Genomic DNA, 11,652 nt, shown 5'->3' with positions numbered 1-11,652 from the left:
TCTTTTGGCCACAAGGAGAAACGTGTGGATCGCAGCCCTGTGTGGTGGTGTCTGGGGGTTGCCCGGGCCAGTCTGTCTTTTTGGGAAAACTATGGGGACATCTTTGCACCTTCCTTCGCCCGCAGCCCATAAGCTACACGACCCTAGGAACGCTAGAGTAGAGCATTTAGCGGTGCTGCTTGCCGCTGGAACTCCAGGGAAGGGTGATAGCAGACCAAGCCGCTCGGTTTCCAGGTAGCGCCAGAGTCGCCGACGGCAGCTTATGTTAATTGATTTTCCCCAGCTACCTGCCCGGGGTCTTCAGGTACCCGCAGGCCAGTTTGCCCCCCTCCCCCTTTTTCCCCCCTTTCTTTCCTTCTTTAATTTCATCAGAAGACCCGAGGCTCGCAGCCCGCCCGTTGTCTTCTCCCCAGTTCGGCCGGCAGCTACGTTTGCTCCCTCTTTCTTTACCCAGCCCGCCACGCGTAACTTCTTCAGTCCCGGGAGCCGGTTCAGTAACTCTGAATTCATCTTTAAGTGGCTCCCTTGTTCCTTCTCTTTTGACAAGAGGTGCAGTTTAAACACGCGAACCTGTAACGCGATCGGTGCATTTACCTATCGGCCGTGAATTCAAACAACAACATCTTCTAGGAACATGAAAGATGGGCTGGGTAAAGGGACGGACGGGGTGCAGAAGGGGAAGTCAGGGAAAGGGAAGCACCCCCTGGCCCCCGGTGGCGCACCTGGGCTGCGCGCCCGGCTCCTGACACCCTCAAAGCCCGCAGGTACACAGGGCAGTTTCGTTACTCTGCACTCTGCAGCTCGCTCTTAATGCGATGAAGGCGTTTCTCCCCTTTGGTTTTCCTGTGTCTCTCCCGTCATGTTCGCAGGTGCACTGCTTTGCCCGCTGACTACCCGGAACCCTGGTAGATAGCGTCTGGATGGAGGTGGTGGGCCGGGGAAACGTCCTTTCGCCCCTAAAGCGCCAGATCCCGGGCGCGCAGCGTCTGTTGGCGAAGGGGTCTTCCCCCCTTGTTTGTTTAAAGTGTGAGGAAGGCTGGCAGGCTGGAATTGTCCGTTCAGGTGTCCTGTCTGGGTTTTTATCCCTTGCTCCGTAGGTAGAGGCTAAAATCCCTTCTCTCTGTTCCTGGGGTGCAACTGTGCAGCTAGCGGGTAGGGTGTACGGTGCAGGTTTTGTTGAGATTGGCTGGGTGGGCCAGGTTCTGCTCTGAGGCGGTGTAGTGAGTAAAAGGGGTCTCGCCGTGCTGGACAGCGGTCTCGGGACAGGATCCTGGGAAGGACCATTCCCACTTTCCCAGCAGTCCAGGGACGAGAGAGCGGAAGACCGCTGTGGCCCAAGAGTAGGCGGTTAGTGCCTGCCACAGTGTGGCCTCTGCAACTTGCAAAAGTGCAGCGGTCTTCGCACAGACTTTCTGGAGCCCGAGTCGCTCTGCTCCAACTGAAGTTGGGCCGTTCCTTTCCTAACCCCTCGCTGGAGCAGCTTGCGACACCGGACGGTAGAAATCGCCCCTACTTCATCCTAGTGCAACCTGCTGCCACCTCTTCAGTTAGAAGCAAAATTTAGGGCTTTTCAGAGCCTTACAAAAAAAAAGCACACACACCTCAGGGGCTCCTGGCCCCGGCGCCTCCTGCGCAGTCCAGGCTCCTTCCTCTTTGTTCCGCGCTCTGGGGAGCCTTCGCCAAGTCTTGCCTGTGGGAGGGGAATGAGGGCTGGTGAGGCCACTGAAACCTTTATCATTCAAAATACAAGTAAACTTAGAAATCTGGAGGCCTAAGCTGGGGTTTTAAGGGCCTGTTACTGCGAGATAAGAGTCATATTCTTTAAAGTTTTAGGAAGCGGGATTGCAAGCTTAAACTGCTTTTTACTTTTTTAGGTGTTGAGATGCTGTGGACTACTGTCACAATAAGTAGGGGGGAAAAAACTAGCTCCCTGGGGCCTGCCTCCCCCTCTACTTCTATCTTGCAGAAATGGGTGTGTAGAAGTGGCCCCCTCGGTCTCAGAATCGCCCCCAGTTTGGTTCTGGGAGACGTTTGCGTATATGTGCAAGGCTTGAAGTGCTCGGATCTCACAGGAAGGTTTGCAGTCTTAGAGGGGGCTATGACAGCACATTTAAGCCGCTCAGGACTTGGCTGGGTTTCGTTGCTAAGTTGGGCTCAGTTATCACGTTAATTCTAAAGAAATTAGACCTGGATAAATGGCCTTTGAATTCAAAGAAATAACTCGGTGTTGATTTACATGGCCGCATTAAGAAGCCCCTTCTCAATGGGAGACATCGGTGGAAAAAAAATTCCTGCTGGTTCTTTTCTTGTTTAATATAAAATTCTCTATGTGTGTCTCTGTCTTCCTGCCTTTCTGTCTCTGCTTCTTTCTCTCTCTCTCTCTTTCTCTCTCTCTCTCTCTCTCTCTCTCTGTGTGTGTGTAAGGAAAGAGTACCTGATATTTTAGAGACTCAAGAACCTTCCTTCCTCCCCCAACACACACACACACACACACACACACACACACACACACACACACCCCTCTTACTCACTTACTATCCCCTTCCATTTGTTGGCCCAGGCTAATGATGGCACCTTTATGATTAGCCCTAAGAACCAGCCTAGGAAAGAAAATACTGCAACTTTGGTAGTATTTTCTCTAGCAGCAAAATTGCCTATGTAAATATCTCCATCTCCGTATTCTAGGTTCCCCCAGATCCAGCTTAAAAGTAGGTTTGTCTATTATATGCCCCAAAGGAAAGTTCACTGGAATTTGGGGATATGACCCTTACCTCTCCAGTCCTGGGTCCCAAGAACAAGCACCTGGGAAATCCCAAGCTGGCACTGACCTCCAGGAGGCTTTATCAGTGTTTTCAAAAATGGTCATTTGAAGAATACCGACTCAGCAAGTCTCAATCTAGATGCTTCCATTGTAGACTTTTTTAAATCTGAAATTTCATGGTGTTAATGAGTGCAAGGTGAACTAGGTGATCAAAGTCAGCATCATTTGACTCCTCCCGGGATTCATTTCTGAATGTGCTTGCAAGCAAAGCTTTTTTACTTGAGGAAACTGAGTGACAACAAGGTCGAAAGCAACCTTGCTTCTTACCTCTGGGTTTGAGGGTTGTGCATAAAAACCAGTTTGCCTACTTTTCTTCTCTTTTTCTTCCTCCTTTCCTTCCTTCTCTCTTTCAGTCTTTGGCTTGTCTCCTTCAGCAAACATTTGACCCTAATCCCTAATACATAAACATTTCTCTCTCTCAGCTCAAGGGAGAAGAGGATGGAAGAACTCTACCATGCTTAAACAGTTAGTTTTAAACAAGATAAATGTAGATGTTTGTCTTTCCAGTATATAGGCTAAACCAAGGCTGACCTCCTTCAGCCCAATATTTGCCCTGCTGGGAAATGTAGTAGAGCAAAGGAAGACATGAAGGAATGCTAGAAGTCAGCTTTTATTTACCGGTCTCTGAAAAGCAGGACCCCTGACCATGGACGAGCAAATACAGCCCTAGAGGAGCAGGGAGCCAGCATCAACAGGAAATGGCAGACTATTTTTAGGCTTAATGAGGAGTTAATATAGCTGCCCAGTGTCTTCCTAAATGCCTGGAAGCATCTTCTGTTTAATTCTTTCATCTCTTCATCAGCAGTAACAATAATATAGTCATAGCAAATGTCTCTGTATTAAGAGAGCCAGACTTGAGACAGCTCTTCAGAGAAGCCTGGATAAAAAGCATCCTCTTGTTATAATGGAAACAAAAATGTAAGTGAAAACCCTTATCACTAGTGAGAAAATAGGCTTGTTGTGTATGACCAACTTTTGATTTATATATATGTGTGTGTGTGTGTGTGTGTATAAATGATTTTCTTGTTTAAAGATACTTCTTGATTCTTATTTTTGGAACATCCTAATAAATGGAAAGACATTTTATTACTTATTCTTTTTTTTTTAATGGAACTTTCCCTAGAGGACCACAGGTTTGCCAGCCCTTGGAAGTTGGGATTAAGAATATATATATTTGAACCACTACTGTGCCATTTCTCTTTTCTTTTGTTTAGAAAAAAAAAGCCTCTTTATGCAAATCTAGGAGCAAAGAAACTCTTTTTGTATCCTGGGGATAACATTTTTTTCCGTATTGTTTTAAAATAATTTTATGCACAAAAATGTTGCCACCTTTATGCCATGAAATGGGACTCCTTCCCTGGGAGACCCAAAACCCTTGGTTCTTTAAACACAGTGAGAGGTCGTGTCCATTTGGCAAGCTAGCATTTGACTTTGTCATCTTTGGAAGGCAGAGAATAAAGAGATTTTTTTATTTTTATTTATTTATTTTTAGTTTAGAGTATAGTGGGCAAAAGAGGATGAGTGTGAACCTGCTTTTGTTATTAAGCCTGACTTGTAGGTTTTCTAGTTCGCTGGGCACCACAGCACTTTAATGTCAGTTTCACAACAAAGCAACAAAATTAAAACTAACAAAGGCAGTGCTGCTTGCGGGCCCTGCAGTGGTGTGGATTTGCTCTTGGAGTGAGGGGGTGGGGTGTAGTGGGTGGGTTAGACCTGCCAAACCAGAGCTCCATTTGCTAGTCTTTTACTCTACCCCCCACCCCACACACACCCTATTCCTCAGCCTGCTTTTCTCCCATCATATTGACCACTTCCGTGAGGCTGTAATAAGAAAACCTATCCAAAAATTACAAGAGGCCACCCCTCCTGGACAAAACGAGCCATTCTTTAATAGCAAGATTGTGAAGCTTAAAAGTGTTGGGCCCAACAATTAAAAAAAAAAAAAAAAAAAGCAAGGGTAGCAATTCAGGATGCCAGTCCAGCAGTCCCAAGCAGACAGGCTGGCATCCCAGAGTTATCTGCGGGTCTTGGGTGAAGGCAGGGGCGAGGGGTAGGAGCCGTGGAGGCGGAAAGCCCTCGCCCGCAGCTGGCTCCCACGCGCCGGCGTCTGCGGAAAGCCAGGGGCAGGATAATGGAATTCAGCAGGCAGGGATCCGCGGAGAGCCAGCCACTGTCTTGTACGGATTTGTAGAGAAACCCTCACTGTAATTAAAACCGTACAGTCAGATTAATTCAATGTGTTGCTCGGCAGCATTTTTAATAGTAAAAATCCGCTTTAAAATTGAATTAGGGTCGAATAAATTTTCTGCGAGACTCGCCGGATTTGCCAGCTTTCATTGAAGCCAGCTAGGGTGGATTTAGGCGGTGGCGACCCCCCCCAACCCAACCCCCAGTTGGAGGTGGGGTAAGGGTTAGAGGCGGGTGTTGATCAACAAGGGGGCCGGTTTGGTCGCTAGACTGGGAGGCAGGAGCCTGGCCAAGGGGGGCCTCGCTGCCTGGAGCTAACCCTCTGATCTCAGGGGGCAATGCAAAGATTTCTGACACCCAAGGCCTCCCCCATTCTTTACCACCCTTTCTCCGAAGTTCTTGGCTCTTGAGAGGTAAAGGGGGGTGGGGTGGGGAAGAGGAGAGCCCTAACTGTATCTTGAAGCAATTTCTCAACGTGTGTTTCCGCGTGTGCTGGAGGTTGGAGCCCTCTCTGGCCGCCTGAGTGGCAGACAAGAGAAAGTCGTGGCTCGCATCACCCAACCCCCCCAACCCCTTCTTGAAAATCTTCCAAAAATTAAGGGTAATATTTCAAACGTGCTGTCAAAATGTCTCCCAGGCTTTGATTTGGCTGGCCGCCCCCTCTCCCTTCCCTCCCAACCCCAAGCCTTCGCGTTTCAGCGCTTCACGTGGTTGTGAGATGGATGTTAGCGTTGTGCTGTTCCCCCCCACCCCCCACCCTCTAAGGTTAGACACCTCAGACCTGAAGACTTGCTTCAAGTTCTTGCAAGAAGTGCCTGAGCGCTAATGGGGAGGCACTCACTGGAAACGGGCTTTGGGTGGGAGAAGACTTGGGGTGCAGATCTGGGTCAGGTCTTTCTTGAAGCTAAGGGGGCTTTTTAGGAGCCTAGAAACAGCCCAAAGCTCCCCCCCCCCCCCCGTCCCCCGGGTTTCCCCAAAGATCAGGACATTGCCCGGGCTTCTTGACACACACACATACACGGGAGCACGCCCGGTGCAAACCTGGCTCGCAAATTCCCTAACAAGTTAGTCACTTCATCAGGCCTGGGAAAACAAAAACCTCTGTGAGTCCCTGTTCCTCAGGCAACAGCGTGCAGACGCTTTAATTGCTGCAAATTGTCACTCTGTCCCCTTTTCATTTTCTCACTCCTTCGTTTATTTTTAGTACACTTCAAATGCCTACACACTTTCCTAGTAAGGAGAGCAGAGCAATTATTGCCTTTGCCTTTAGGGCCTGCTTTGCCAATCACTGAACGCGGATGGAGTAAACAGGGCGAAGAGCCAGGCACGTTATTGGGCTTGCTTATTTCAGGTGGAGGGCGGTAAAAAAAAAAACAAAAAAAACAAAAAAAAAAAACCTCTTCCTACCGCGTCACCCCCTTCCCCCCCCCCCCCCCCCCTCAGTTCTTGGGTACCAATTACCTGGAAGAAAGGAGCTTTGCACTCCTCCCTTGTGCTCCTCATCAAATCCACTTCGTGCACACCAAGTTTTACTCTCAAATCCAGCGATCCCGTCAGAATTGGCTGGTTCCATGGAGAGTTGTTAGGGAAAAAAGAATTCTGTGGAGACCCGCATCTTAATTCTGTCCTTGAATAGAAGGAGGCATCCTTCCCGCCTCCCCGTTCCCCAACATACACACTGGGAAGCAGGGCCCCTTTCCTCCTCCCCCTGATATGTGGGGGCACAGGACAAGTCCCCAAGATATAGAGATAAAGAGATAATTCACGGGACCTTTCCAAGCCAAGGCAAGCTTTTAGATCGACCTGGAGCCTTTCACACACCACCAGGTTGACTTTTTTTTCCCCCCCGTCGTATTAGATAAGAGTTCTTTTAAAAGGGACTTTGACTTTCTGACTTGGATTGTGTCTTGTACCAAACCCCTAGCAGCATCCTAGGTTGGGGATGGAAAAGGAGGCAGGTGTCTACAGCCCATAGAAGCCTAGGGGGGTGGGGGGGGGGTAACCGGCCTCCAGCGGATGGATCCCAAACAAATCAGTGCGGGATTAACTTGTCTGTCTGCTGAATTGTCTCCAACCGCTAAAGCTGCGTGGGCCGCACCTGCCAGGGCGGCTTCAGGTTACTAGGTGGTGCTGAGCTAGAGGCCTTGTCCTCACTCCTGACAGACCAGGCAGGCTACCTGTCAGGGTGCCGAGGTCCGCTGGCTGGACATCTTAAAGGAACCCAGAGAGTATAGACTGCACTATTCTCACACACGCCCTTCCCCTCCTATTTCTTTCTTCCTTTTTGTAAAAACATTTACAAGGAACCTAATTTCAGATTGTGGAAGTAAATTTCATGGTAGGATATATTTTACAAAACATGTAATCTTTCCAGGCCGGAAGACTTTTAATTAAAACCATACTTTGACAAGTTGAGTTTCAAAGCAAAGTCACACCAGCACGGAAGGCTAATTCATATTCAAGATATAGTCTGTAATTCAAGCTGTTTGAAAACGCGGGCCAGCGAACAATGCGCTGCTGGGCTGGTTACCTGCCCAAGGCTTCGTGGACTCCAGAGTCCATAATGGAGAGAAAAGAGCACCTATGTGTCCATTCCAGGTTCAGCTGCTCTCCTGTGGACTAGACAGAGTAGCAGAGAGACAGGGGACACACACACACACACACAGAGAGAGAGAGAGAGAGAGAGAGAGAGAGAGAGAGAGAGAGAGCGAGCCTTTGAGCCTTTGAAGTCCTTAGGGAAGAACTCCAGAGAGAAGGTCAGAGGGACCCTAGGCACACCAGATTCCCAAAGAGTGCAGTTCCCTTCCCGGAGAGGAAAGGCTTCTGAGAGGCCCCCTTTCTTCCTGGTTGTACTGACCACTACTAGAGAAAAGAAAAGGAATCTCCCAGAGTACTCCATTCCTGATGACCCCAAAACCTGAGGTGTGGTGGTTTGTCTAGCTTTCCTGGGCATAGCCCTAGGAGTCCTCATGGAAGAAGCTCTGAGCGGCACTGCATTTTTAAGTAATTGCCCTCCACAGTCCTCAGAAATTGATCAAATCAGGGTGGGTTAGCCCCCTCATGGGGGAAGGAAAACTCCTTCCCCTCTTTCCATTTCTCCTTCCTCTCCACCTCTCTCCTAGCTCTCTTATAGATCGCTATGGATAGGAAGGAACCTGTAGGTACTTGGGGTCCACAAATAGGACTCAAAGATACTTTGTAGGCCTCCGTAGATTAGAAGGGGGAGGTCCCAGGAAATTGCAGTTTCAGAGAATGAAGCTGGGGTGATGCTGGATTTTCTGGTTCTCATATGGAACCACACACCTCACCAGATGCCTAGCCCACTGAAGTAAAAACCCACCTTAGAAAGGGGCCATGCTGTGGATTTTTGACTTGTGTTGGTTTAATTATCCTTGAAATACCAGGAAAACCTCTTCATTTATCCCAGCCATGCACAGCACTGGGAAAGGAGGGCTGTGCTTCAATTGGTAGCAATAAAATAATTGATTGGATGATAGGCTCTTTTTCTTCCCCCATATTTCATTTCAAACACACCATTATTTTCCTATTTCTTAAAGGACAAATGTAAGTCTTTCAAAAGAAGAACACCCCACATCCAAAGTGTTCAAGGACTATTTTAGGCTAGGGGTATAGTACACATGCCAGGCTTTCAGTTCAGTCCTAACCTTATTTGGTTGAAGTTAGCATTCTGGTTTTATTGTCTGGTTATTTATTAAGAAAGCTTACTATTTTGCAAAGGCAACCAGAAAGCACAATTGTGAAAGGAGAAGTGGTTGACAGAAGTTACAAGAAAGCATTTCTGAGGACTGAGTTTTGTTGAATATTTAGTGAGGAACAATAACCAGTTCCACAAATAGCTTTAAAATTCTAAAGGTATTGGTATATTAATTATCAAAAAATGACTTCCTTAATGCTTTTTTCAATCCTCTAAAGAAAAGTTTTTATAACATCCTTATTGATCAATCATAGTATAAAAAGGCAAATAAGAACTTGGTTTTGAAAACTCATCCAAGTTCTCAAACCAGAGAGGATGAGGTTGGGGAGTCTTAGAATTTTTCTAACAGTATATATTCATGTTGGGGTAAGAAAGTCTCCTAATTGGTGTGCTATGAAATTAATACCTGCAATTCAGATTGCTGTAGTTTACAGCAATGTTGTAAATGTTGTAAATCAGGTGTGTGCACTGTTTGAGAACATAGGATGTTTTGAATGATAAAGGCTATATGCTGACCTAATAGTGGCTAAATACCAAATAATAGTGGTTTTCTATTTTTTCAGGTAAAACCTAGAAGTCACCTTTTTGTGCCTCATATTTTGAAGGGTTGTAATCACATTTTCCTTTTCTTTTCTTTTTATGAAAGGATTGGGCTTAAGTGAGGGTGAAAAGACAGAGGCGCTTCTGGTATCATTCTTAAGCATCGCACTGTGTGAGCTAAGCATATGATTCTGTGTACCTGGCCATGTTCATCTGCAACTTAATCCTATGTTGGAACTTGAGAGTTACACAGGAAGGCGAAGCTGCGTGTAACAATCGCCACCTGTTTTGTTGCGGCTTAAAAATAAGCAGTTTTCCTGTCGTGGGGTACGAATCCCCTTAAAGAGGCCTTGGAGGCCCATTTTAGGCAGCACATCCTGGAAGGGCAATATGATGGGCAGAGGATGAGGAAGGAGGCTCTCAAGGGCCAGCAAGGTCTACAGCCAGGACAGGCAGCGGCTTTGGTGTCCCGAAGGGGTGGGTAGTAATGTTTCCCAGCTGGGCCACCCCTTTTGTAGCTCCAGGAATAGACCTCCTCATTCCCAGCTTGGAAGCAGTCAGGAGAAGCCCAGACAGGGTGGAAATCAGGCCACTTATCCACCTTTCTACTCCCTTCTGCCTTTCTATAATTATCCCCATTTCACAGATGTGAAAGCTAACATATGGGTCTCAGCACACAGACCTCTTTGGTGTCTGGGCAAAGGTGAGAAATGGAACACAGGTGTTCCAGCTTCCTATCCCCCTGGTAACCATGTGTGGCTTGGGATAGGGTTGGGGAAAGTGTGGGGTTTGAGACTACTTTTCTAAGACAGGCACATACAGGTTATGTTTCTGTTTTTCTGGGGTGCATGGGGTCGATTAAGGAGATGTGATTTTTTTTTTTCTACACATCAGCCTCCCAAGCTCCAGAGAAGTAAGACAGCAGCGACCCCAGGCTTTTTGGTCAGGTTCTTAAAAATGCCTCCTCTTTTACCTTTAGCTTTTCCTCAAATTCTGAATACTTTAACCCTTGCTTGTGGTAAATGTATTTATAGTTCTAAAATAGGTCTCCCACAGACACCTTCACTATCTAGGTGAGGATCAATACTAAAACACTCTTTTGATTTTTTTTAAAGTGGGTTTTAAAGACCTATTGTGGGGAAAATGAGGTGTCAATGTGACCCCAGGCTCGGGAAGAGAGGAATCCTATTGGTGGCAGCGCCGGGCTGCACGCGAGTTGAGTTACCTTTGCATGCAAATCTAAGGCATGCGCCGTGTAGCCCTCTGGTACCCACTTCCGTCTAGTAGTTGCGACCAAAACTTCCGAACGGGCAATAATTAGGTTTCCTGTTAAACAAAGACTCCCCAACAATCACCTGCTTCTACAGTTCTTACAGCCTCGAGGGCTACTCACTCACCCCTCGGCCCTACCCCTCCTGCTTCGTCCTCATGGGTCAGTGCGCTAACTTCTTCATAGGCTCCCCAAATTTTAGGGTCCTATGTATACTTTTCCACCACTCCTTTTCCTTTGATAGGTTTTAAAGGTTACAAAAACCTAGGTTCCTGTTTGTAGGCCCCTTCTTCATCTCTCTCTCTCTCTCTCTCTCTTTCTCTCTCTCTCTCTCTCACATACACACACACACACACACACACACACACTCACATCACCTCCCTACACCTGTAGGCAAGGGCATGGAGCTGCTGAGAAGCCTTCCTGGGGTCAGCCGTTTCTGTGGGTGCATGAGCGATGCTCCTAGTCCCCTCTGTCCCTGGCCCCTTGATACAGGACTTAAGGAATGCCAATGGGGTGTCCAACACTCGTCAGGTTGGGCGCAGAGACTTCAGAGATCCCTTGGCTGGAGTAAGGGAAGGCCTTTCCCCGGATGGCACATCCCTAGGCGAGAAACAGCCACCAGGGCGTGTGAAGTTGCCTCCCACCCCCACAGGAACTCTTGGGGCTTTTTACGGAGCTGGCACATGGGCGGGCGTCGGGGCCTGGACGGCCTTTCAGTTAGCTCTTTCTTCCAGGTAGACACAGGTAGCGCTCCCCCGGCAGTCAATGACTCTGGCTTACCTGCAGAGCCAACGGGTTTGTGTTTTTCTACCAGAAACCTTCTGCCCCCTGGATCCCTCCCCACCCCCGCCCCACCCCCACCCCCGACTCCACCTTCACCAGAAGGGCGAGATAGGGATTTGATTCTCTGATATGACACGAATAATTGTTGCATCACGTAACTTCCTACATCTTGGTTTTAATTTTCACTGAAGCAAACAAAGATATTTGCAATTTTAAAATAAGCACTCGATTTAATAAATGGGAACATTGTACAGGGAAGACTGTGCGCCCCCTCCACCCCCGTCAGCAGACGCTATTAGCTCTGACAGCATGCCGCTCAGGTTTGCGAGAGGA

Source organism: Psammomys obesus, unplaced genomic scaffold (genome assembly GCF_907164565.1).
Source record: "Psammomys obesus unplaced genomic scaffold, mPsaObe1.curated_primary_1811, whole genome shotgun sequence".
In the NCBI taxonomy this organism is placed as follows: domain Eukaryota; kingdom Metazoa; phylum Chordata; class Mammalia; order Rodentia; family Muridae; genus Psammomys; species Psammomys obesus.
Note: the sequence above shows the minus strand (reverse complement) of the source record.